Source organism: Fukomys damarensis, unplaced genomic scaffold (assembly GCF_012274545.1).
Source record: "Fukomys damarensis isolate Sample0158 unplaced genomic scaffold, DMR_v1.0_HiC HiC_scaffold_14, whole genome shotgun sequence".
NCBI lineage: Eukaryota > Metazoa > Chordata > Mammalia > Rodentia > Bathyergidae > Fukomys > Fukomys damarensis.
Window position 1 is genome coordinate 72,981,482 of NW_022900926.1, and position 26,050 is coordinate 73,007,531.

The following is a 26,050-nucleotide window of genomic DNA, read 5'->3' on the forward strand; positions in this document are numbered from 1 at the left end:
CCCCTGTCCTTCCCCTCTCATTGCCCCTCTCTTCTGCACTCTCCCTCTGCCCCCCTCTTCCCTGCAGAAGTAGAAGTGGCCTAACTGTGTATCACTTGATGAGTAGCCAGCCGCATCATGTGGGAGTCAGGTGGGTCCCTTGGGTCTCGCTCTTGTTCTTAGGCTCCTCTCCACATTGTAAGGCCTTGAACATTTTGAACAGAAGACTCAAGAAGCACTGGTGGCCACGGTGAGCAGATGTTGAATGGTGGGAGCAGGAGGAGCAGGCTGAGTCAGGAGAAGGAGGTGACTGCTGACTTGATTGGCAGATGGTGGTCTGGGATTGCGGGAGATGGCCCAGTAAAAATTCCTTGGCAGGAGCTGGAGGATTATAGTTGGGTAATTGTGATAAAATGTTAGGGGCAGTGGCTGGGTGTAGGAGCATTAAACCAATGTATAATTTCTTCAAAGGACATTATGAAACAACACATAGGATGTATTTTATAATTAAAATGCAAATAGAGTTTGCTTCCAGTCTCAGTCATGCATGGAATCATCAAGACACTCTGGGAGGAAACTGAACAGTTGTAGTTCTTCTGTATTATACGGGAAGGAAAAAAAAGGAAGCAGAATTATTTTGTAGCTCTGGAATAGTAAATAATAATAATGATGATAATAATCTGTGTTTTGGCAGTGTCTTCTAAGACATTCAGGATTATGAATCATTTCTTCTTTGTCAAGGTGGGAGAGACAGGCATTCCATTTCTAAGTTGAGTCTTCCAAAGCCCATACATAGTGTTTGATAAGCGAAGGGATGAGAGGAAAGAAATGGGAAACTGCCATCTTTCTCCCATTATCACCCTTTTGTGAAAAGTAATGTGTGCTTGCTGCCAAGAAGAGCTTGGTTGTCTGGTATTTCTCATCTGCATGAAAAATAAAGTCTCTCCATTTTTTCCCTGAGATTAGTGGTAGAGATAAAGCTTTCCCAATATTTTAAAATACAGGCTGCATACTCTCCAAGAAAAGGCCCTAAAAACATGTAAGCTATTTTTGGAATATTATATAAACAGTTTCAAATATCATATGAGGACAAAATATTTTTTCTTGCACTCCTAAAGGAAAAAGAAGAAACCAGCCCTTTTCTTTGTTGGTAGGCTGAGGCCAGTGGCAGCGAACTTATGGCACACATGCCTCATCTGACTTAGTTATTTTTGAAAGCTCTGAAAGATTGACCATCACTGGCATAGACCATTTATTTACTAGCTTCTCAAGCAAGTGTCTACTAGCCACTTTGACATTCAATGTAGGGATTGCCCTAAACAACCTGTTTTCCTCATAGGAGAAGTGGCCTGAGGGCTTGTGAGGGAAGTGAAAGTGAGGCAGGTGCTCCCAGCCCTGGTCCCCCCCACCTACCTTTCTCCTGCCCCTCCCTTCTGGGCTCTTCTCTCTCTTCCTCTGCCTCCCTTCCTCTCTTCTTCTCTCACTCATTCTCCACTCACTTCTTTCCTCTCCCTACATCACCTCCCCTGTCTTCTCCCTTCCCCACCTACCCCTCACCCCGCAATTCCTCAGTTTTCAACCGTAGAGTCACCTAGAATCCTGATATTCAGTGATAAGGACTTAAACATCTTTTTCTTGCTCACAGATGAGTAATATTTTAAAAAATGGTTGGGCTTTCTTAATGTTTTATTTTGTTTTGATTTTCTGAGACAAGGTCTCCTATGTAGTTTAGGCTGGCCTTGAATTCACTACGCAGCCCAGGCTGTGCTCAGACTCCAAGCAAGCCCCTTGCCTCAGCCTCCAGAGTGCTGGGATTACAGGTGTTCACTACCATGCCTGATGCTTGGGCCTTTAAAACAAAACAAAAACCTTGTATTCCTCTGGAGGTAAATTGGACCTAGCCTAAAACATCTGAAAGGAGCCATTTGTCAAGTAATGCATTTATTCTACTTGCCCTGATCCTTTTGAGTTCAGTGTTTGTCATGGAGGTGATGACGATTGACTCCTAGAGAGCAGTTTTTAGGACACTCAGTATTTTACCTTCTCTTGCTTCATATGTACAGCTGTAAAGGAGTTGAGACCCATTTTTTATCTAGAAGAGGACTACAGTGGGCTCCTCCCACCCTCACAGGTTATGGACTGCCTGGTACCCCTCGATGGTGGGGGTCCAGACCCCTTCTCATGCTGTAAGTCTCCTACTTCCGCTGTCATCTCCCCTGGGCCTGTTTGTCGAGAGGTGTTCTAGGGGAAAGACTGAGCTGGAATAAATCGGTGCTGAGTTGAGGGTGGAACCCCTGAAGCTCCTGCATGGGATGCCTTGGATGTCATCTAATTCGCCCTTTTTATTGTCTGTGTGAGGAAGTTAAGGTCCAGCAGTGTAAAGGACCTTGCCTGAAACCACATAGCGAGGCTGCTCTTGATTTTGAGCTGGCGCAGTGCTTATGGGCGCTTCCTAGGAAGATCAGCCGACAGTCTCCCAAAAACCTGTGTTGTGCCTGCTCCTGCCTGATGTGTTCACTTCAAATCCCACTGTTTCTCCCATAGGAGGAATGCGGCTCTTTATTTATCTGTGCCCAGTGCAGGCACCTGTGGGACCCTTCCTCTGAGGCCAAAATACCACTTCTAAAACTAAACCCTGAAGAATGAGTGTATGGTGTCAGCCAGAGTTTTCTAAGTGGTTGTAACTTTTGGGATTGCGACTTTGGGAAAGAATTATTGTTGCATGTAATGTTTCCAAGAATTTGTTACTCTGTGCCAGAGGAGTGGGCACAGTTAGCTGGATCAGTGGCTTTAATTGTCAGCCGATTGCTGCAAGGGAAGTTTACAGTTTCACCAGTCTTAATGCTGGGCAGCACATACATGGAATACTGTTGGGTAGACTCACATATCGTTTTTTGGGAATTCAGTCCCCAACACAGCTTTCTGTAATTATGAAAAGTCTGATTGATAATGCTAAGTTCCTCTTCAGGCACCAGAGAAGTTTGGCAGTCTTTGGAATGAGGAATTTCTTTGGCTTTGGCCCTGCGAACAGAATTACCACTGCTAGTCACTGTTAAAGTTACCAGGAATCTTCAGTTTCAGCACTGACTACTAAAAGTTTGGTGCAAATAGGATTTTTAATGTGGTGAATTAATCTATGTGTCCTTTACAGATAAAATAAAAGCACAGCAAATTATCTAAATATAATTCCTTTGAAGAGAGTTTTGTTAGTCACGTGAGTGGTTAGATGTGCTAGTTCTTAGGCAGCAGGTTGTTAGCGCTGGCGTTAGTTTTTGCAGCCCCAGCCAGTAACGCCACAGGATAATGTACATGTTCAGCACTCACATGACTTGTTTGAGGACGGGCCTGAGGACCTGCCGCTTGGGCCTCAGCCATGATTATTCATCCATCTGCTTTCATTCAGCTTGCATATGGTAATGTATAAAGATGGTCATACAAGTGGGCATCACTTTTAGTTTTTTTCCTCAGTGCTGGGGATTAAACGCAGGGCCTTGAACATGCTAGACAAGTGCACTGTTGCTGAGCTACATCCCTAGCCCATATTATTTATTTATTTATTTATTTATTTATTTATTTATTTAGTGACAGGATCTTACTAAGTTGGCCAGCTTGGCCTTGAGCTCGCCATCCTCCTCCTTCAGACCCCTGATTAGCTGGGCTTAATAGGTGTATACCTCCACACCTGGTGTAGCATTTCCTTTCCATGATTCTGTAGTACAGTGAGTCCCTGAGTTAAGGACATTCAAGTGGTTAACTTTCACAAATAAGAACAGACCTTGCATTACAAACATTCGTAGATGCAAACATCACGGAAGTATCTCACGCATCTACTGACATTGTCACAGTTGTGCTGCCATGTGCTTATTGTACAGTTAGTAGTGTACAGTAGCACAGTACAGTCGGGGACTTACTGCATTTGTGTGTGTATTTGGTTTTTTTAATGCTTTACCTTGTATATTTGTGTCACATGTTGTATATGACTCACTTTGTCAGACTTACCAATGAATTCAACTTACAGACGTTTTCCCAAGTTGAAGACTTAATACATAGGGATACATAGGGATGGGCTCATAGAAAGTCACAGTATTTCTTGGAAGACTGCACTAATCTACCTTGACTAGAGAGAAGGAAAGTTTTGCTGAACTGTGTATCCTAGCCCATCTGTCTTTGCTGTTGTTCATTGTTTTCACCTCTGATAATGAAGTTTCTGACAATGCATTGTGTTGTTGGTATTCATTTTCTTTTGTTGATAAAATTATTACTGTGGTCAAAGAACTCCTTGTAGAACTTTTGCAACCCTCAAGGAAAAGTGAAACAGTACAGATACTGCTTAATAGATTGCAGGGTGTAGGGAGGTAGGAGTTGTCCTTCCTTTTGCTTTGGTTTTGCTATGTGTTTGGGTATCAGTGAAAGAATACTGAGTGTTCGATAAATTAATGAGTGGAAGGCACATAATAATATGTGACACTTATGTAGTTTTTTGATGAATTCACCTACAATCTTGCCATCTGGAAACTTGCACACTAGGATTCAGAGACAGTTTTAGATGATACTGAGCCCAATATGTATTTAGAATGGTTTAGATAGTCATTTGGCTAAAACTTAGGAGGTTGTAGACTAATAGAATGATAATGATAGCTTTTGCTCAGAATCCCTGAACAGCCTCAGAGGCACCCTAATGGGAGGTAAAAGACTGAAATTTTATTGTTTCATAGCGATGAAACTGAAGTGTGTGGCTGGCACAGTCCTAAGGCTGGCCTCATTTGAAATGAGAAGTTGAATTCCCAGTCTATGGCTTTGGTTTTGTGTGTGTGTTTGTGTTTTGCCACCAGCCTTTGTGGTCTCCAGAATCTCCAGGCCCAGAAGAATCTTTGCTGTTTATTGCCCTAGCTTCTGGAGAGCACAGCTTCCTACCCGGGATTTACATTTTGCTGAACTGAAAGCACCTAAATCCAAGCCTCAGAGGTCTTGAAGCTGGTTGGGGCTCATGGCTTTTTTGGCCTGGGGACTGCAGTGCAGTGCTGAGCTTGGACCTCCAGTTAGAAGAGGCCTTCTCTTCCCAGGAGGACGCTCTGCTACTCTCCTCAGCACTTCAGGGGGAAGGGCAGCCAGGAGCCTCTGCAAGGTGCACCCTTGCTTCCCTACACTCCGATGCCTCTTACCTCCTGTTAGAGGCTGTTTAGGGCACCTTATGAAGGGATGTCATTATTGGTATTCTGTTAGTGTGCGGACTCCTGGGTTTTATCCAAATGAAAATCTAAACCATTTTAAATACACATTGGCCTCAGCATCATCCAGTCAGCTCTGAGTTCAATGGCTTCACAGGGTGGTGGGGTGTGTTACACCGGCTTCTGTTCAGCTGCCACCCTGAGGCATCCTTCTCAGGGGACATGGCAGAGAGGTGAGAGGCGCATGCCTGAGCTCTGCTTCTACCCCATTTCTATTCCATGTGCTCAGCAGGCTCCTTGCTGACACATTCCCCGATGAGGCAATCTATGGAAAAGCAAAGATCACTTTACCCTACAGACCTAATTCCAAATTGTTTGTTTATGCTCCTTGAGCCACAGTGGCAGTTTACAGAAGTGTTCGCTGCTAAGTGGTAAAGCCAAATGGTAAAAGGATAGTCTAGTCTCAGCAGGTACTACATTTAGGCCATATACTTGAATCTTGACTTATATAACAGCTGAAACAAAAAGAAACACGAGATTTTTTTCTAAACTTGTAACTGCCTTTAAATAACAACAGGTCCATTGATAGAAGCAGTGTGGCTTCTTCTGTTACTGAGAAATGCTTTTTTCTTCGGGGATCACAAGAAGAGCACTGATGATATGCTCATATTTGTAACGTAGCTCTCTAAGGTAATGATCCAGTCCATTTGTTTGAGTGTTCTTCCCTCAGTGATTATTTATGCCATATACTTAGCCTTGTAAATCCTTTTGTGACCATCCGGGAATTTGACTAGGAGTGACAAAGTCTTGCACACGAAGCAGTAAGCATTAGGAAGGAAAAGCCCATGGTGGAAAACCTTGAACAAGTGTGCAATTGAGGAATCAGAAGAGGTTGGGTATTAAGGTGTGGTGGTGTCTTATACCTGTAATCCCAGCACTTGGGAGGTTGAGGCAGGAGGAACCTCAAGAGTTCAAGACTAGCCTGGGCTGCATACCAAGATCCTGTCTCAAAACAAAAACCAAAAACCAAAACAAAACAAAAAAGCAGAAGGCAAAACCTCCAGCATAAGAAACTGTGTTTACCAAAAAGTGTCTAGGACAGGGGCTGGTATGTAGTTGGTGTGTAGCACCAGTGTGTTGGCATTCTCAAGCATTTAGCAGGATTCTAGGTATGAGACAAGACCCTGGTTCTGATACAGTAGACGTCAGGAAAAGGGCTGGGGAGTAAATGAGATTTATTGAGCACCGTTGTCACAGTAGAGCTGGAAAATGTTACCATTTTTAATTGCTGAAGCAGCTGAGCCCTAGAGCTGCTTCTGGGCCCACACTGGCCTGGGCCCACACTGGCCTGCACCCATTTGCCTGACTTCTGAGATGCAGAGTAAGCGCAGTGTGCCCCTCCCCTTCCTGATTTTCCCACTTGTGAGGGCTGGTGCAAGCCTCAGTTACAGGGGAAGCGTGTCTGACCCTTCTCTCTGGGGCAGCACGGGTCCAAGATTGTTCAAGTGAGTATCTGTTAGGACCATCACATACAGGATTTATGGGGGTGGGTTGTCAGGCAGCCACTGGAGGCTACAATGTGTGTGTGCCTAGCTATGTTACACAGAGTATGCAGATTCTTGTAAAAATGTGTGTATGAGTACATGCACACACACAGAGTGTGTGCATTTGCTTTTGAAGTAAGAGGCATAGCTCAGAATTGGCCTTGTTTTTCCTCTCCTCCTTTAGACCAGTCCATGTTTCTGCAGACAGAGGAGGCATTGTTTAAAGTACTATGTACTTTCCTGCTTTTTGCATTGTCATCAGAAACCCTCGAAATGTTTAATTTCTCTCTGAGGTTATCTGCACTTAGTTGACTTGCCTGTTGGTACATTTGGTACTGGAACCTGAAACTTTCCTTTTGTCCACCTGTATTGTGTTAAGTCAGTCAGGGGACACATATAAATATTTTTATAGAAAACTTAAGGATTCCTGCACTCTGAGATGACTCAAATCAGTGTTTCCAGACTAGGAACAGTAACTGGGCTGCGCACAGGAGCAGCCCCCATCCCTCCTCCTCTTGCTTTTCCTTCACGTGGCTGTCCTTTGCAGTGACTGCTGGAAGGTAAAAGGGACCTGTTTCATAAATGTAAAACTTACTAAAAATGAAGGTAAGTTTAAATTACAGTTCTAAGTTCTATGACAGTCTGCTAACCAGTTGCAGTGTATGTAACCACATTTAAGAATGTGTTTTGTCATTTTCAAATCAAATTCCACAAGGGTAGAGATAATATGTGAGTTGTTAGGTAGTCAAACTCTTTAGAACTATTAAAAGTCATTTTATATTTTTCTCAGCACTTGGGCCTAATCCTTTTGCTAATTTGCCCATTCATTTGCATGGACTATTAACTGAATGTAGTAGTATATTTTTTAAAGTGAAACTATAGAAAAAATTAAGATTGACAAAAAAGATAAATTGAGGTTATTGAAAAATGAATTTCTTGCATGAGCTGTTATCTTTTTACATTTTTAATTAATGAGCTATTTTACTATTTCAGATATCGTAATCAAATTTATATTTACAGTATTATACCAAATGCGTGTATGTGAATAAAGACAGACCATGCCTTCTTCCTTCTTCCCTTTGGAGGAAGCCATCAGTTTGGCTTATGCTCTGTATCCCCAGTCTGTCCCCCATGTGCGCTCAAAAAGGCAGAGGCTAAGAAGAAACTATAACTATCAGTACCTGCTGAGACTGTCTTTGTGGTGAGTCAAGCCTGTGTACCCTCCCTGGTGGCTGAAATGCAGTAGACTGGGCCTCGTAGAACTTTTGCAGTAGTTATAGTATCCTGGAGAAACAAAATGCAGCTCCACTGGGCCCTGCCCTCACACCCAAAGCCTCAGCAGGATACTAGAGCTTTAGCACTACTTTCTGCTGTGCTGGGATTATTTTTTGCAACTAGGCAAATTAAAAGAAAAGGGAGAGAAAGAGAAAGAAAACAACACATCATCTGTTCTGGTGGGAATATAGAAAAACTTGAAGAAATGACAAATACCGTACTTAAAATTTTTAATGGAAAGTACTGACAGTATCTTAGTTCCGACATTTATGAGGCAAACAGAGTTGCAGGGCTTGGAGTTGAACATTTACAAATTGACATTCCTAAGGGTATTTCCTAAAACAAAATAGCCACGCTTGCTTTTGGTCTAGTAAGGCAGGAGTAGTTGATCCCAGCTATTTTGAGAATAGATAGTGTGACAAGGTCTGGGTACTGTTCCTGTGGCCCATTCTACAAGTAGCAGTTTTCTGCTTTCTGTCTTTACTTAAGAAAATTACTGTTTTTTTGGGGGGAAAAAATAAATGGTAGTGAGAAGTACAGGCTGTATTTAAATGGGCCTTTGTAATTTTTCCTGGTCACATGCAGCCCACATTCTAGAGCTCTGTGAGTAAGCAAGCCCTGCCTGGGTGCTGGGAGTCTTGTCCGGGCCAGGCCTTAGCTGCCCTGGGCTACACAGATACAGGCACAGCCCGGATCCTTGTTTACTTCCTCTCCAAGTGCCGGGGACATTCAGTACTAAGAAGGACCGTGTTCTTGCACAAACACTCCTGCCAGCGCACTCTCAGCCCTCGTTCCTGTCTTGGAAAGCGCCACATCCCAGAGGCAGGCTTTCGCTCTTAGAGTGCAGGCACTATTCCCCAGCCATGCACCCTTTTCCAAGATTCCAGGACGACGCGCTCTCTCCCTGCAGTCCAGCCCAGGGGCGGAGCCTGGGCTTTAGCTGCCTTTAATTTGAAGCAGAGGAGGAGTCAGAGATGGGTGGCTCGCTGCTCAGTACTAGTTCCTGTGATTAATATCTGGAAAGCAGTGTCTTCTTCAGATGCTAGGAACAATTTAAGGGGTTTTTATATGCAGCGTTGCCTTATCCTGACTCTAAAATAATCTTTTTGCCTGTGTGTAGGAAAATTGTTTGAATAATGAGTATTAGTCATATTTAAGAGTGATTCTTTGCATGTTCATGAGTAACCAAAACAAAGCATGTCTCCAGGATGAACTGTTGCAAAAGCAGGTGGTCTTTTTTTCCATGGAATTTTTTCATCTTCCTATTATGCTATTGACAGTAAGAGATTTAATCAAAGGATATTATAGTCTGTACATCATAATGAAAAACATTAGCATTCAAACAGAAACAGGCACATAGATGTAAAAAGTTAAATGTGAAGACTGGAACTCATTAACAGGATTTCATATAAATTAATTTGAGGGATAATATTCACATTTGAGAAAAGGAAATATAAAAAGAAAAAAAAAAAAAAAAAAAAAAAAAAAAAAAAAAAACTTAGAGGCTACAGTGCCCAAGAATTAGGAGTTGAGAATCAAGACTGATTATTTCTGTCAGAATTGTGGATGTTTTGCTCACAAATTCTATTATGGTTTTTAAAAAAACAACTTATCTCAGTTTTGGAATTGTGACTCATTTATGAGCCTTGTGTTATAAATTTCAGACTGTGAGGAAACATTAAAGACCATTTCAGTTCAGCTTTCCCATGTAACAGAAGAGGACGCTGAGGCCAGAGCTTGGAGTCCGGCAGGGTGATCAGGAGATAGTCTTCTCATTGCAAGCCCTTTCTTTCAGAAAATGTTGCAGCCTACCTTTGTGACTATAATAAAGAGCTGTTAGGAGCATGATTAGGGATGTGAGTTTGGGTGTGGAATACTTCCATTTTGTGTTTGGGGGTATTAGATTGTCTTATTTCATAACCATGGTGTAAGTGAGACTCACATGTTTACAACTTCTCTTTTCCTTTTCTGTATCCCACGGGGGAGGGCAGTCCATTTCTATTGAGGTCAGCCATACTTGTTACAGACAGGTGACCATCCCAAAACTAGGTTCCACAGGAGGAATTCACTTTGTGTATCTGTTCCTTGTGAAACACTACTACTCCTGCATGTTTTGGAAGATTAGGGAAAGCAAAATTTATATGGTTCATTTATTTTCTTTTCTAAACAGGACTTCACAGGGCAGTCGTTTCTCAAGGGAAATCCCATCATGTCCTTCTGGTGGTAGAGTAATTCAGGAGTCATCTCATAGAATCCAAAATCCTGCATAGGAAAATGCAGAAGGATCAGAACCCAAATGAAACTGTAATCCTGAAGTTCACTTTTTGGTCAGGCATTCAGGAAGCAGCATGTGAAAATTTGCTTGGATACAGTTCCCTTGTAGCTCTTCAGCTGCTTGAAATAACATCTTGAACTGGAAGTGAACAAAAAATCTCATGTTATCTTTTCTTTCCATCTGAATGAACAGTTTATTGATGTGGGAAGTGAAACAAAACTTTGTTCCTAAAACCTAAATTTTAGGATCACTATTTTATATAGAGTTGCTTATAGGTCCAGTTACCCTGAAAGAAATAATCCTTAGAAAGTTTTATGTACACATTTTAAATTTGAGCACTGCCAGAAAATTGTGCTGTATTGATACAGAGGGGATACTACTCAGCAATAGAAATGAACAAACCACTAATATATAACAAAGATGAATCTCAAAGATATGCTGAGAGAAAAAAGCCTGACACAGACCATTTGATTCTCTTTTTGTGAAATTCTGGAAAACGCAAAAACTAACCTGTGGTTACAGAAAGCAGATCAGTGATGGCCAGGGGTGCTGGTGGAGGTGAAAAGAAACTGATTGTAAAAAGGGGCATTAGGGAACTTTGGGGGGAGAAATGAAAATGTTATATGTGTTTATTTTGATTGTACTTACATTGGTGTATGTATATTTGGCCAAATTAATCTTAACAATGTGTTTAAAGTTAGTGCATTTTTTTGTGAAGTAAATTATACCTCATAAAGTTGATTTAAAGAGAAAAAGGTTTAGAAATGAAGGTTCTTTGTGCAACTTTTTGAACAAACAGTACATGTAGGCCAGTTCTTAGAGCACTGTGTCAGCAAGGCCCTCTGCAGTCACATCTGCTCTCCTTCTCCTTTGTGGACCGTCACTCTCCCTTCCGTGAACTTTTCTTTCAAAAACTTGTCTTTTTAATCGTAAGCAACGGTTTGTCTTAAAGTCACCTCAGATTGTTGTTTAAGAAGGGATTTTTGTAAGCACCAGTGGTTTCCTGGAATGGAAATGTGGGAGCTTGGCTGCTTGTGTGAGGAGAGGTGTATATTCCTCAGATAATTGTGTCATGGTTTCTCCCACCTGTCTAAGCAACTGTGCATACCAAACAGAATGACCTGCATTTTTGCTTCTGGCACTCGTCTGCCACAGCTGGGGCCTCCTTTGTACATTTGTTGTGGTTTCAGACTCTGAGAAGCTATTGGTTGGAAGGGTGCTGAATATGGTTTGGTGCTGGTAGTAATTGAGAGGGTAGAAGGGCTGTGTGCATTCATTGCTCTCTAGTCTTTCATCTCCATCCCAGTACCATTAGAATTTAGAGAGGGTATTTTTCTCGGGTGCCCACAGAGAAATGGATGTATGCTTAGGAAAGTATAATTTAGTGGGCAGTGTGAACATCTAGGTATTGGGAATATTATTATTATTGTTGTGTGTTCATTTTAAAGTTCAAATCAGTGTTAGGCTCTGAGAAAGAATAAGCTTGTTATTAATGGACTGTTAGCTGAATTTGGTATGAGTGTTTTTTTCTTAAAAGGGAGGATTACACATTATAGTAACAAGATGTTCTTTTATTTCTCAGTTTATCAAAAGATGTTGATTGTGAAATAGGGTTGTGCAGATATTTTAGATCTTACTGTGTTTTGAATACATGGGTTTGAAAGGGTGAAAAGGGCGTGTGTCAGAAGGTTAACTGGGCTTAAGGAACGTTAAATAATTGGTGTGGGACAGAAAAGTAAATACGTTAGCTGTATGTTTCTTTGTCTTTTGTCTCGTGTTTGAGTTAACTTTGACTTCCTAAAACTATTGCTGTGTGAGAAAGGAGATGACAGAAAGCTGTATATTTATATGCTTTCTCCCCACTTTGTGCCCCTCCCAAAGGTGTTGAAAAATTAGTGGAAGTCAGAAGTCAGTTGGAGATTTTCAGTTTAAATTGCATGTTTACAAAGAAATAAAAACAAAATCAGTCGCTGTTTCATGCTGGTGGTAGCCTCTAGGTCCTCTGTGCCCCTAGACCCTGTAGGTAGGATGTGTCTCGGTACCTGATTTAGCACAGAACGAAGGACCACCAGCGATGGGCATGTGCTCTTGTGCCCATATTGGGCTTTGTTGAATCTGGCAGGGCTACAGCTCTTTCCAAACATGGTTCTTGCTAGCCCCTAAGCTGTGAGATAAGGATAGACTACACTGAGTGAAATTTTGTGGGGCAGTTCTCCTTTTATGTCCTTAGGAAACCTTTTCAGCACGTGTGTTGCTTGACTATATGTGTCAAGAAAAATGATTTTCATGCAGAAGCTTGTAATGCAAGGTATTTTCATGGTGATCCTCCAGACAACACTAGCAAAACTGAGGGTTCAGTTTATCTTTCTGACATTTTATTGTTGTACTCAAAGAGAATTTTTTTTTCCTCCCAAGGTGTGATTTCTCTCCTTCCCACTCCCCCACCTCCAAGCAGCTGAGTTTTGCAAACCCTTGTCAAGCCATAGGTTAGTTGAGGCCAAAGCTTTCAACTTACTTCTGTTGAGTTTATGAGGGATGTGAGAGCGATAGTGTTTTTAAATAACAATGTGGAATGCAAGTTGAGTTTTCAGGAGTACTGGAAGTATTTCTAAAAAAAAAATTTTGTTTCCCTCCCTCCCTCTTTCTTTCCTTCCTTCCTTCCTTCCTTCCTTCCATACCAGGGATAGAACTCAGGACCTTGTGCCTGCTTGCAAGGCAGGCATGGTGCCACTGAGCTAAATCACTGGTCCCTAAATGTTACCTCTCTACTCTTCAACTTAATGTAAATTTAACTAATAATACAGAAAAACTTCAGTGCTTGTTATATTGAGTTTATTTCCCAAGCCTACTCATTGTTTTGTACAACTTACAAACATCAGCTTTTGTATTTAAGAAATCCACAAGTACTGTGGACCCCTTTGTCTTTTCATTAAGATCATTTAAATACATTTTTGTAGTTTCTGTGACTTATTATTTGATATTCACCCTCTTAGAGAAGTTTATTTTTCTAGGGGGGAGGCAGTTTGTTAGTATAAATCTTAAAGTACTTCATGGAAGAAGGGATCAAAGAAAGCAGAAGCTTTATATTCTGTCTTCATATGTCTCCTATTCCTAAGACCTCGGGATAAAAATGTGTTCTTCTGTTGTAAGGAATTGTCATCTCAGGGAGCTTTTTGCACATGTGAAATCATAGTGATCTCTATGTTTGCACTTGGGTCTGCTAGTGGTAAAATGGCATGGTGCTATTTTATCTTACAGTGATGAGTGTCATCATTCTGCTGGGCATGGCTTTTGCGGTAATAGACCAAGTACAGGATACTTCCAAGATTTGAGTAAAATAAAAATTGTAATGGTGGCAGCCCTGTGTCATTCGGTCAGACTGACTAAACCCTGCTTCCCTCCTTCTGTACTTTTTTGTTTAAACTTTATATTTTTTTCTCTCCCTAAGATGACTCCTTACTTTGAAGAATGTTCCTCAAATTTGTATAGTAGTGACTGACTCTATATTACTTCAGCATAAAAGTCAAATGCTTTGTATTCTATGTTTCTCCTTTCTGTTCTTTTACACCTTAGGATGAAAGAAAACATTTGTAATATATATCTTTTTGCTATTATTTGGCAGTGAATTTGAAGAACAATGGATCTCTTTTTGAGAAAGTTATATTGGTTATCCTCCAGATAAATGTAATTACATACAACATTCTGTGTGTGATTTGCATGACTTAAGGGGTTTATGGGACTCACTCATGGATTCCTTGTTAGTACTCCAGATTTTTAAAAAAATACTCAGAGTAAAAGTAGTAATGTTGACTTAGAGGGCTGGGGAAAATGTCCAGGTTACTGGGAAAAGTTAGAAATTGTTGAATGCATGACTCTTCAGGCATGTTTTGTAAGCAGGAAAAGAAAACACGCATTGCAGGGCCTGAGATTTAGCTCAGTAGCACCGTGCATTACAAGCATAAAGTCCTGAGTTCGATTCCGAGTGCCAAAAAGAAGAAAAGAAAACACATACTGCAAAGGGAATGGGGGAGTTTAAGCAGAAAATGGAAATCAGAGATAGGGCGCTAATAAAAGACATTTAGAGGAGTGAGGAAGAAGGTAAATGTGTAGCTATGTATAGACAGAATTACCAGGAATTCGAGAGACTATGCTAGAATGAGTTTGGAAAACTCTGAGCCCTATTACCTTTTAGATGCTTCAAGATACATAGCAGCAGGCTGAAGCCCTTCACAAGTCCTGCAATAAAGAAACCTGTTTTACATAGTTAAACCCAGCACATCCCAAACAACTTTAGGTTCAAGGTGTGGTATTTGGCAGAACACAGTTATCAGCAGAACACACTCTGGGAAGTGAAATGCTGGACTAGATAGACCAGAGTCCTTTCCAGATTTTTTAGAACTTGAAGTGTGGATCACATCCTGAACCACAGTAATCAGAGAAAATTCTGAAGGACTAGAGAGAAAATTCACTCTATAGAGATGACTAAGTGAGAACATCAGTAGGCCTGCACTTGTGTGTTCCCTTATCCCAAAAGGGAGTGCTAGTATGTGATGGTGCTACTGATGTATATAAGAGACACATATTTTAGCATTTGTGTAAGTCTTACAGTGTTTAAAGGAGAAGGAGAGCCAGCCCAAGAGTGTCAACTTCTTTGTTCCCATTAGATCCAGAGGCATGCAAGACTGAGAATAGGTAATAACTAATCACATAGAAATGGCTTGTGATTCTAAACTTGGAATTTACTTTTATCTTCAGCTGTTGATGTTCATTTCGGAGTTGCTTTGTTATTAGACAAAGTGATTATATGCTGTCTTTAGTTGTATCCGAATATCTGCATTCTGTCTTGTGGCAGTCATACCCATTTTGGATAATGGCTGTGTGAAGTTATGTATTCTATAGGCTAAATTGAAGCTAGCAACACAAGATTACAAAGCAGACGGTTACTTTGATTGAACTATGCCTTGCATCGCCAGTCCCCTGAGCCTCAGCATTCCTTTGCTTCCGTGTTCCACATTTCCATGTTTTAAGATTTTTTTTTTAACACAGATATTCTGTATTTGGTGGCTCAGAGAGCTATTTAGGAATAACCCTCGTATTTCCTCTAATTTTTAATAAGTGCTTGGGTGTGCCTGACTCTTGAGGTGTATCAGAGTCTATCACGTGCCACCTACAGGAGTTGTAAAGAGGTACTGAAATTAGGATTCATGCTTTCATTTTTTTTTTTAAAGTTAGTCATTCTTTTTTTGGTGAAACTAAGAGGTTATTTGATAACCTCTTCAAAACCTAGAAAAGTAGAATTCATGAACATTTAAACTAAAGCAAACAACAAAAAGCTTACAAAAAAAATAGCGCCATCACTCTTTTCATAGAATCTGATATATGTGTTTGCCTTTCAGAATCCACTTCTTTTTTTTAATCCTTGCCATCTTCCTCCTGACCCCTTTCCTCTTTTGTCTTCCCCAAGCTGGGTTGAGGGGCACATCCCCATGCTTTTTTTCAATCTTTTTGCTCTAGAATTGCATTCTTCAGTAAGTTCTTCATCTTTTCTTGAGTCACCTCAGCCCGAGGAGATGTGGATTGGCTGAATTCTGCTGAATTGTTGCTGTTAGCCCTGCTGATATGGACATTTGTAGGGTAGGGATGACAGGGGATTACCAAGCAGTTGCCCAGTGGTAAACTGAACAGAGGCAACCACAAGCAGGATGTTGGAGAAAGAGCTGCTGGAACGCACTGACCCATTGCTCTGAACCAGCTGTCTGTATTGGGGCCTGCTGGGAAACAGGAGAAAAGTGTAGAACTTCCTTTTGAACCAAGTTAAGTTAAGTACAGTGTGAGTCAGAAGCATGATTCCAAAAGGCTTCGGACTGTGCAGATTTGGAGAGGGGAGTGTTACACATTTTATGGTCATTGACTTACTGGAAATTAATCATGTAAACAAATTTAGGGAAAGAACTCTAAATATGTTCTGGGAAGACTCCCATTCATGGAATAGATTCAGCAGAAAAATGGCTTCCAGGAATGCCCAACCCGATTTATATAGCAAGATGTGGACGGTGCATAATCTGTTTTCCTGATACTTCAGTCTGGTGGTGATTGGACACCACAGTCTAGGCCAGTGATGACAAACCTTTTAGAACTTTCAGTGTTACAAACAGCTCGCTGCAACATGCCTACCGTAGATTCGCCACCACGGTCTAGCCTAGTCCTCCGATTCCCCTCCACCTTCTGCATTGTCCACTTCTTAAGATAGCCGGCAAAGACACGTGTGTGCATGTTCTTCCTCTTTCCTGTTTCTTTTTGTAAGTAATTAATAAAAGGTTGCTGACAGTTACTACATAAGAAACTGAAGATACATACATATACACGGTTCATTAGGAAACAGAATGAGGACTGTTTCTTTATTTCTAGATTAGAGTAGCTCTGTCGGAGCATTTTTTTCTTCTGGCAGTGCTGGGGGTTAAACCCAGGACACTGTCGTTGAGCCACATCCCAGCCCTTTTTATTTTTTTATTTTGAGACAATGTCTCACTAAGTTTCCCAGGCAATCCTGCTTCAGACTTCTGAGTAGCTGGTATTACAGGAATGTGTCTGGCTAGCACATTGGTTTTTTTATTCCTTGTCTTCCATCTTCCCTTTTCCCTATTAATATTCCACGTAGTAAGTTAATAACCTTTCTGAGTTGAAACAGGTTTGGGACTATCCTTTAAAAACATAGCCTTTTAAGTTGGATTTTTAAAAAGGTGGGCAAGTTTATTAAAAGACTAAAATATAATCTTGCTAGGCACTACATTTCTTGATTAGTGTAAGACTAAGAAATATATTAATTTTTATACATCTGTATGCTTTCAGCTTTACCTAAAATATTATGTGTATGAATATATGTATAGCTTATAATTTATGTTTAGAATATAATTATTATTGTTTGAATGGTGTCCAATATTTTGTTCAGAAAGCAGCAAAAATAGTTTTAGCTTACTGGCTTCTCGTAGTGACCTTTCATCAAGATTTGCCTTGCCCAGGGACCTGATTGAACCTTTGTGTTTCCATGAAGATGCATTTTCCAGGTCTTTCCCCTCACAGCTACAGAAGGTTTGCCCAGGTTTCAACCTGCCAACTTTTGACTGCAGTTCAATGGATCCACTTCTAAAATCCTTCTACCTCCCCTTGAAAAAAAATTAGTCCATTAAAGTCTGATACACAAACAAACGCTATGGCGTAAGTGTATGAGAAGCAAGCCTACCCTAAACCCACCATATACAGTGATTTTTGGTAAGGGCTATCCCATATTAGATAGATCCTGGCCATTTCCTTCCATTCTACTTGCTCTTGACTGTGAATGCGCATTAAGTTTCCATCTAGAATGTCACTACATTCAGCATTTCATCAAGAAAATAATGGGTGGCTGGTTTCTTTAGGAATCATTTAAATCTATGTCAACCCCCCTGTTTGGGCAAGATTGAGTTGTAGTTCCCAGCACCCTTTCCCCCTACATTTTTCTGCCTTTCATGTTTCTTACTTTAAAAAGATCACTGACAAAACCTAACTGTGTTACTTGGGAGGACCATCTCCACAGAGATGGATATTCCATAGATACAAGCTTTAAAAACTTTATTTCCCCTTATTAAAGGATATATATTCTTTATAGAAAATATAGACACCATGGATTACAAAATGAAGCAAATAAAAGTTACTTAAACCTTTGTAGTTAATTACTGTTAACATTTCTTTGTACTTATTTCCTGGTTTGGTTGACTGGTCTTATACATGTGATTTTAAAAACCTGGTTTTTTTACTTAACCTTCAGGGACTTGGTGGTTGGATGTCTTTAACTTTCATAAAGGGGGAGGTATGGATACTTTTCTACATCATTAAATATTTATCTGTAGCTTTTTTAAAATTGAGTGCCTTATTTCTAGATAATTGTGGATTCACATGCAACTGCAGAAGATAATACAGAGAAATCTCATGTAGCATAATCCAGTTCCCCCCACCCCACTGGTAATATCTTGCAAAACTTTAGTGTATACAACAAAGATAATCACATCAATAGTCAACATACAGAATGTACCCATGTCTGCAGGGATCACCTCTTATTTTATGGCCCCACCTATTTACATTCTGACTTTCAACAATCATTGATCTGCTCTGTTTTTATAACTGTGTCATTTCAAGAATGTTATACTGTATAAGTAGAACCATATACTATGTGACTAACTTAGCTCTCTGTGGCTGTGACAAAATACCTGATCTATAAAATGGTAAAGGAGGAAAGATTGGTTTTCGTTCATGGGTTCAGAGGTTTCGGTTCATGGTCAGCCAGCTTCATTGCTTTCAGGCCTGTGGCAAGGCAGAACCATCATGGTGGACAGGTGGGCAGTGGAAAGCTACTCACCGCAGGGCTACCAGCAAACAGAGAAGGTGAGAGAGCTCAAAACAGAGAGGAAAGGGCCAGGGACAAGATAATATTTTTCAGAGGCCTTCCTTTAGTGACCTACTCCTTCAGCTGGTCCCCACTTCTTGGGAGCCAGGATCTGAAATTTTTGAAATCATGAGCCATAACAAATCTTTCCTTCTTTAAGTTTGTGTCAGGAATTTTGTCACACAACAAAAGGCTAACTCAATCATGTGTATGAGTCAGCCATGCCCACACAGCTACAAATGATTGGTTAGAGCCCTAATGGTCCCATTTTCTCTAGGTCTCACTTCTGAGTATTGCTGCATTGAGGATCAAACCCTCAGTTCATGAGTCTTTGGAGCATACTTCATATTTAAACTGTAACAGTGACCTTTCAGAATAGGCTTTTTCCATTAATCTTAATTCCCCGGATATTTATCCAAGTTATCACATATATCAGTAGTTCTGCTTTATTGCTGAATAGTGTTCCATTCTGTGCCTATATCACATTTTATATATCCACCAATTAATTGATGGAATTTAGGTTCTTTCCAGCCTTTGACTTTTTAAAGTTGCTGTGAACATTCTTGTGCAGGTTTTGTGTAAATGTAAGTTTTCATTTCTTTAAGATAAATGCTCAGTGATTTAATTTTAATGATAGCATAATACTTCATTGTGTGGCATTGCTTTTCATTTTATGAAATATTTCTTTTACTTAGCTGGTTACTTCTAGATGGATTGCTAACATTTTTTTCACTCTAGTTTTTCTATAATAAATATCACTGAAATTTTTAAAAACCTAAAGGCATACCTGCCTTTATTTCTGGGATTGAAATCTATACTCAGAATCTGCAAATTTTAAAGCTTTTCTTTTTCTGTTTGATTTTTCTTTTCTAAAACCTTTTAAACTTCTACAAGAATTGCCCATTTCTTATACCTTGCTAACACAGCATTATTACCTTTAAAAATTTTTTTTAACTTTCTATTATAGCCTTATAGCAGCATTTACTTGGATCCTGACCATTAATTTTCAGACCTTCTTGGCCTAAGAAAGTCTTCCGTTGTCTTTCCCAGACACTACTAAAATCTTGTTCTACAAGAAGTTTGGGACTCTACTAAAGTATTTTCTTTAAACTCAGTATTTTTTTCTTTTAAAATACTCTCTTATATTAAATTTTTTTTTAATTTTATTGAGTTTATTGGTACATTTTAGGGATACAGTACAGTTACATTCATTTTTGGGATCATGTACCTTTACATGGCAAGTCTTGATTCTCATTTTTTCCCCTTACCTCTGCCCTCCCTTCACCCCCTCCTCCCCTCCCCATCTACAAACACTTTATTTTCATCTTTTCATTCTCTCACATTTTTTTCTTTTCCCTTTTTGTTCTTCCCCTACGTATCACACCTTCCCTACACCTTTAGCTCCTTTCTTCAAATTTCTAAATGTCAGTAATCTTATTAGAATCTTATGCATTGTTGCAGAATATTCACACCAGGGAAACTATTTGGTATTTACACATGTGTGACTTATTTATTTCACTTAGGAGTATATCTTCAATATGTATCCATTTTCCTATGAATGAATCTATTCTCTCGCTCTTTATGGCTGAGTAATATTCCATTTTATAGAAAAACCACAACTTCTTTATCCAGTTTCCAACGGATGGGCAAATAGGTTGTTTCCAAGTTTTAGCTATTACAAACTGTGCTGCTATAAACATGGGTGCACATACTTCTCTGTGATATGATTCTTTTAGTTCTCTTGGAAGGATACCCAGCAGAGGGATGGCTGGGTCAAATGGAACCTCCAGTGCAAGCTCTTTGAGGTATCTCCATATTGATTTCCATAGTGGTTGCACTAATCTGCACTCCCACCAACAATGGAGGAGGGTTCCTTTCTCCCCACAACCCCGCCAACATTTGTTATTGTGTGATTTCTTGTTAGCAGCCATTCTTTGTGGGGTGAGGTGGAATCTCAGTGTTGTTTTCATCTGCATCTCTCGAATGACCAGTGATGTGGAACATTTTTTCATATATTTTCTTGCTGCTTTTACTTCTTTGTCTGAGAAATGTCTGTTCATTTCAGATGCCCATTTTTGAATCGGGTCTTTATATTTGGGGGGACTGATTATTTTGAGTTCTTTATATATCCTTGATAATAGTCCTTTGTCTGAGGTACAGCTGGTAAAAATTTTTTCCCACATTGTAGATTGTCTCTTAGTTCTGCTAATGGTTTCTTTTGAAGTACAGAAGCTTTTTAGTAATATGAGATCCCAGTTGTTGATTCTTTCTGCTAGTTCCCGTGCTTATGCTGGGGATTAGTTCAGTGGCACCACACCTGCCTCGCAAGTACAAGGTTCTTAGTTTGGTTCCCAGCCCCCACCACAAAAAGCTTCAGATTTATAACTTGTTTATAGAGTGGTATCTCAGTTCATGACCTGAATTTTTTCCACAGTGGTGGTTGCAAACTGAAAGGACAAGAACCGAATCAAATTCAACTGTTAGGTTTAGTGTTGACCTTATGGGCAGATTTTATTTCATTCTTGTCCGATTCAGTTTGTGACCAGGAACATGGAAAGAAGTCTGGGACTAAGGTGTCATCATATGTGTTATTTGACCATAAAGATCACATCTTTGATTTGGATTTGGATGTGGATGTGAAAAATAGGTATTAAGAAATTGCTTAGCTTACACTTGTTCTTTTGATGTTTCTTATTTGTCTGTAATATTCACCCAGAACTAAACTAGACAAGAGTATATTGTCATAATTAGTGACATTTTTTAAAAGAAAGAGAGGGGCTGAGAGAGCAGCTTAGTGGTAGAGCATGCTTAGAATGTGTGAGGCCAACAAAAAAAAAAAACCTTTTGAGATATGAATTACTTTATGAAGGCTAATTAACACAGTCTATACCATATACGGGTGTGCACACGATCCTGTGTGTGGCATGTGGTGCAAGAGCCCTCTTGAAGCTGTTAGGACTGAGATTTCATTTGGTAGAACTGCTATGAGAAGGTAGAGTAGTGAGATTCTTACTCCTTCCCTTCTTACACATAGGTATTTTAGTGTTTGCTTAGTGTTTTAGGCAGTGATTTTGAGGAATAGGATAGAGTTAATAATAGATAAGTACACCTGGACCAACAGTGCATTTATGTTTTCCAAGATAATTAAATCTTTGGTTTGAAAATTACTTTCTGGTGGAGGCTAGCCTAGGTAACTTAGCAAGAACCTGTCTCAAAATGGAATTTCCCCCCCCCTCATGGGGTTTATTGGTACATTTTAGGTATACAGTACAGTTACATTCATTATTGGGATCTTGTACCTTTACATGACAGGTCTTGCTTCTCATTTTTTCCCCTTGTCCCTGCCCTCCCTTTACCCCTCCTCCCCTCCCCCTTTACAAACACTTCATTTCCATTTTTTCATTTTCTCATATTTTTTCTTTTCCCTTATTAGCTTTCCCCTACCCTTCCCACTTTCCCTACACCTTTAGCCCCTTTCTTCCTATTTCACATGCCCATTATATCATTAGGATCTTATGTACTATTATAGTTTATTCACACCAGAGAAACTATTTGGTATTTACACATGTGTGACTTATTTATTTCACTTAGGAGTATATCCTCAATATGTATCCATTTTCCTATGAATGAATCTAATTTCTCATTCTTTTATCAAAATGGAATTTTTAAAGGGTTAGGTATACATGCTCAGTGGCGAGTGTGAGGCCCTGAATTCAATCCCCTGCACTACCAACTCTAAGAATAGATGAACCAGACCATTTTTGGTAAGTACGTTTCTTTGTTTGTTTGTTTATCATTCCAGTAATAAAAAGTTGAATGATTTCAGGAGACTTGGCGTTTACTGAGTAATGTCTTTGGCACCAAAACTAATGTCCTGTAACAAAGGAAAGACCTATTCTTACAGATCAATAAAGAATACTGGCAGGATCTGGCATTTCCCATTTTAAATTTTATAACAAACTCTTACTCATGTAGCCAGCCACTTAAGTACTTTCTAAAATTTTGTAGCTGAAGACTACATTAATAATTGTAACAAAATGAGCAGGTCAAATGAAGCATCATCCGTGAATACCGTTTCATTCACTAGTATGACAGAAGCAACCCTTTTATTCTCATGTCATCTTTCCCAATATTTTTGTGAGTCTAACAGCATTGGAGATCTGAACATTAACTATCCTAGCACATTGATACCTATTTTGGCCTAGGAAAGAAAGTACAGTACAGAATATCAGAAGGGTCATTTGTGACTCTGGTACTATACAGTATCTGTCTTACTTCCAAGCATGACTTTTGGTAGAAAGAGGATGTAGAGAGATGCTAAACAGGGAGAAGCATAACCGTTGCAGGAGTTTGGGAATTTCTGTGACCCTGGCCTGCACAGGCTTGTCCAGCTGGTTGTTTTCTTGGTTTCCTTCTGGGCAGAAGATGGGCTCTGGAGCATGTCAGCTTTATTGAAGCTCAGAGTTTAGTTCTGTTTTTGAAATAAAATTTCTCTGCATGGTATTATACACTTTTAAAAAATGAAATTTTTTGCAATGATCACGGAAACACCACAGGTCCAAGAATGCCTAAAATAACCTTGGATTGTGAAATTGTCTAGGAAGGGTGATTTAAGCTACTCTGAAAGCATGGTGTTGAGAATGATCATGTGCCAGCAGCAGTGATGTCAGACACTCACACTGCTCTCAGCAAATCAGGGATGTTTGATTTTCTCATCTTGGTGAATGTTAGAAGTCATCATCCTGCATTAGTTTATTTAAGAGGTCAGTGGGAGCTAGAAAGGAAAAAACAATTTTATTTAAAACAAGATTTACTACATAGATATTTTAAGAAAGATTTACACATGAAAATCTAAAGTTATGGTGGATATTATAAGTAATAAGGAGAATCTGGAAGATGACGGTATCAACTGAGTATATTTCTTGGTAAATAAATGAGATGAAATCCATTGGTTCCTTTGCCCTCTTCAGAGGCACATTAAGTTTGTGAGGATTACTATTCTTCCAAATGATAAATTTTGTTCTTTTGGGGCTTGGATGATGTTTTATATACTTTCGCCTGAAGTGAGTGAAGTGTTAAAATGCAGATACTTCATAGGGGTTACGCGTATGCCATAGTCAGCCTTCTGTGTCCGTGTCCTGAACATGCACAGGCTTCTTTGTCCTTATTCCCTAAGCAATGCAGTATAACAACTGTTTACGTAGCATTTACATTGACATTGTAAGTAATCTAGAGGTGACTTACAGTATATAGGAGGATGTCTGTAGGTTCTGTGCAGGGTGCACAGTGTTTCATGAAAGAGGCTTGAGCATCTGCAGATTTTGATACCTGCCAGGGAGTGGCGGGATCTTGGAACCCATTCCTCTCAGCTGATGAGGGATGGCTGTATTGCTTTTGACACTGACCTATTTGCGAACAAGGAATAATCAATTTGCTTTTATTGTTCGTTGTGTTTGAACAACAAATAAATGTTACAGTTTTATAGTCTGAGCTGGAACTGAAGTTGAACAACAGCCTGTGTATTTAGCCAAAGAAGACAGCGAGTCTGGATATTTTAGGCCTCCTCAAGTTTGTGAAGGCTAGTTTTTTTGGTTGTTGCTTTTCTGTATGTATGATCTGATCTTTTTTTTTTTTCTTTCCATCCCTATGGAATTGCCCTCGTGCCATATCTGATGTTACCTATGCATGGTGATTTGTGTGTGTGTGTGTGTGTGTGTGTGTGTGTGTGTGTTACTGGGGATTGAACAGAGCCTCCACATTGAGCGACAGTCTTAGTCCTTTTTAAATATTTTATTGAAAGACAGATTCTTGGTAAGTTGCTTATGCCAGACTCCAAACTGGGTTAGTCTCCCAGAGGTAGGTGCACTCCATCATGCCCCATTTTGTGACTAGCTCACCTGTGGATTATAAAGGCCTGATGAAAAGAGAAAAAAGGGTATTTAAAGTCAGATGCTTCTGTTTTGCAGTTTTCTTTACATTGTTTCACAAGGTGTGACCTCTTGGCTTTAGTAATTTTTGTTTTTAGATTTAATATTTGCTTAAGCCAAAATAAACTTTTTACTTGCGATAAGTGAAGTTCATAGTTACATTTTATTTTACAGATGCTTATGTTTACCTCTAAGTTTTTGCGCATTTATAGTGTATATGAGACATTGTAGTGGAACATAGAACATTTCTAGTCCACATTTTGAAAGTTGCTCTTTTCTCTACAGAGAAAACAGGAGCTTAGATTTTAAAAGCTTGCCTAGGATACCATTTCTACTAAATAAAACTGGGACTATAGGTCAGATTTTCTTTTACTTCATAAATGGCTCAGGGATGGTTTGCATTATCTTAGGAGGAGAAGATACGTTTGTTTTGGCACAGGCAGCATCAGGATGTGTCCTCAATTAATTACCTGCTTAGATACTAAGTAAAGATAGTTGAACAGTTCCTGAGAGGGGTAAGCAAGGAACTCCAGGAGGAGGCAAACTAGCATAGGACAGCAAATTAGAAGATTGAAGGAAAAAGCCCCAATATATACAATTCTGTTATAAGATGTATTATTTTCAGATCACTCCAAAGATGTTCTCCCCAAAATTTCATCTTGTAAATTTTAGTGATACTTGGGGATTGTAAGGTGAGATCAAATATGCAGTGAATTGTTGCTGCCACATACCAGCCAGTGGAAAAAACAGACTTACTTGTTGTTATTGTTGTTTTCTTTTTTTCTGGTACTGGGGATCAAACTCAGGATCTTGTACTTGCTTGGCAGGCACTGTGCTACTGAGCTAAATCCCCAGCACTCATATTTTTTTTTTTTTTTTTGTACCAGGGTTCAAACTCAGACCTTGGACTTGTGAGGCAGGCACAGTACCACTGAGCCAAATCCCCAGCCCAGACTTTTTTTTTTCCTCTCATTGAGTTTATTGGTACATTTTAGGTATACAGTACAGTTACATTCATCATTGGGATCTTGTACCTTTACATGACAGGTACTTGGTTCTCATTTTTTCCTCTTATCCCTGCCCTCCCTTCACCCCCTCCTCCCTTCCCTATTTACAAACACTTTATTTCCACTTTTTCATTTTCTCATGTTTTTTTTATCTTTTCCCTTATTACCTTTCCCCTACCCTTCCCACTTCCCCTACACCTTTATCCCTTTCTTCCTATTTCACATTGTCAGTTGTATCATTAGGATTATAGTTTTTCACACCAGAGAAACTATTCGGTATTTACACATGTGTGGCTTATTTATTTCACTTAGGAGTATATCCTCAATATGTATCCATTTCCCTGTGAATGACTCTAATTTCTCATTCTTTATGGCTGAGTAGTATTCCCTTTTATAGGAAAACCACATCTTCTTTATCCAGTCTCCAACTGATGGGCAAATGGGCTGTTTCCAAGT

At 39.7% G+C, this 26,050-nt stretch overlaps 1 protein-coding gene across 1 annotated transcript in view; it reads left to right on the top strand.

Moving 5' to 3' along the window:
• Positions 1–26,050, top strand: part of Foxo3 (forkhead box O3) — a 106,021-nt gene that overhangs the window by 15,629 nt on the left and 64,342 nt on the right. The gene's annotated exons all lie outside the window — the stretch shown is intronic.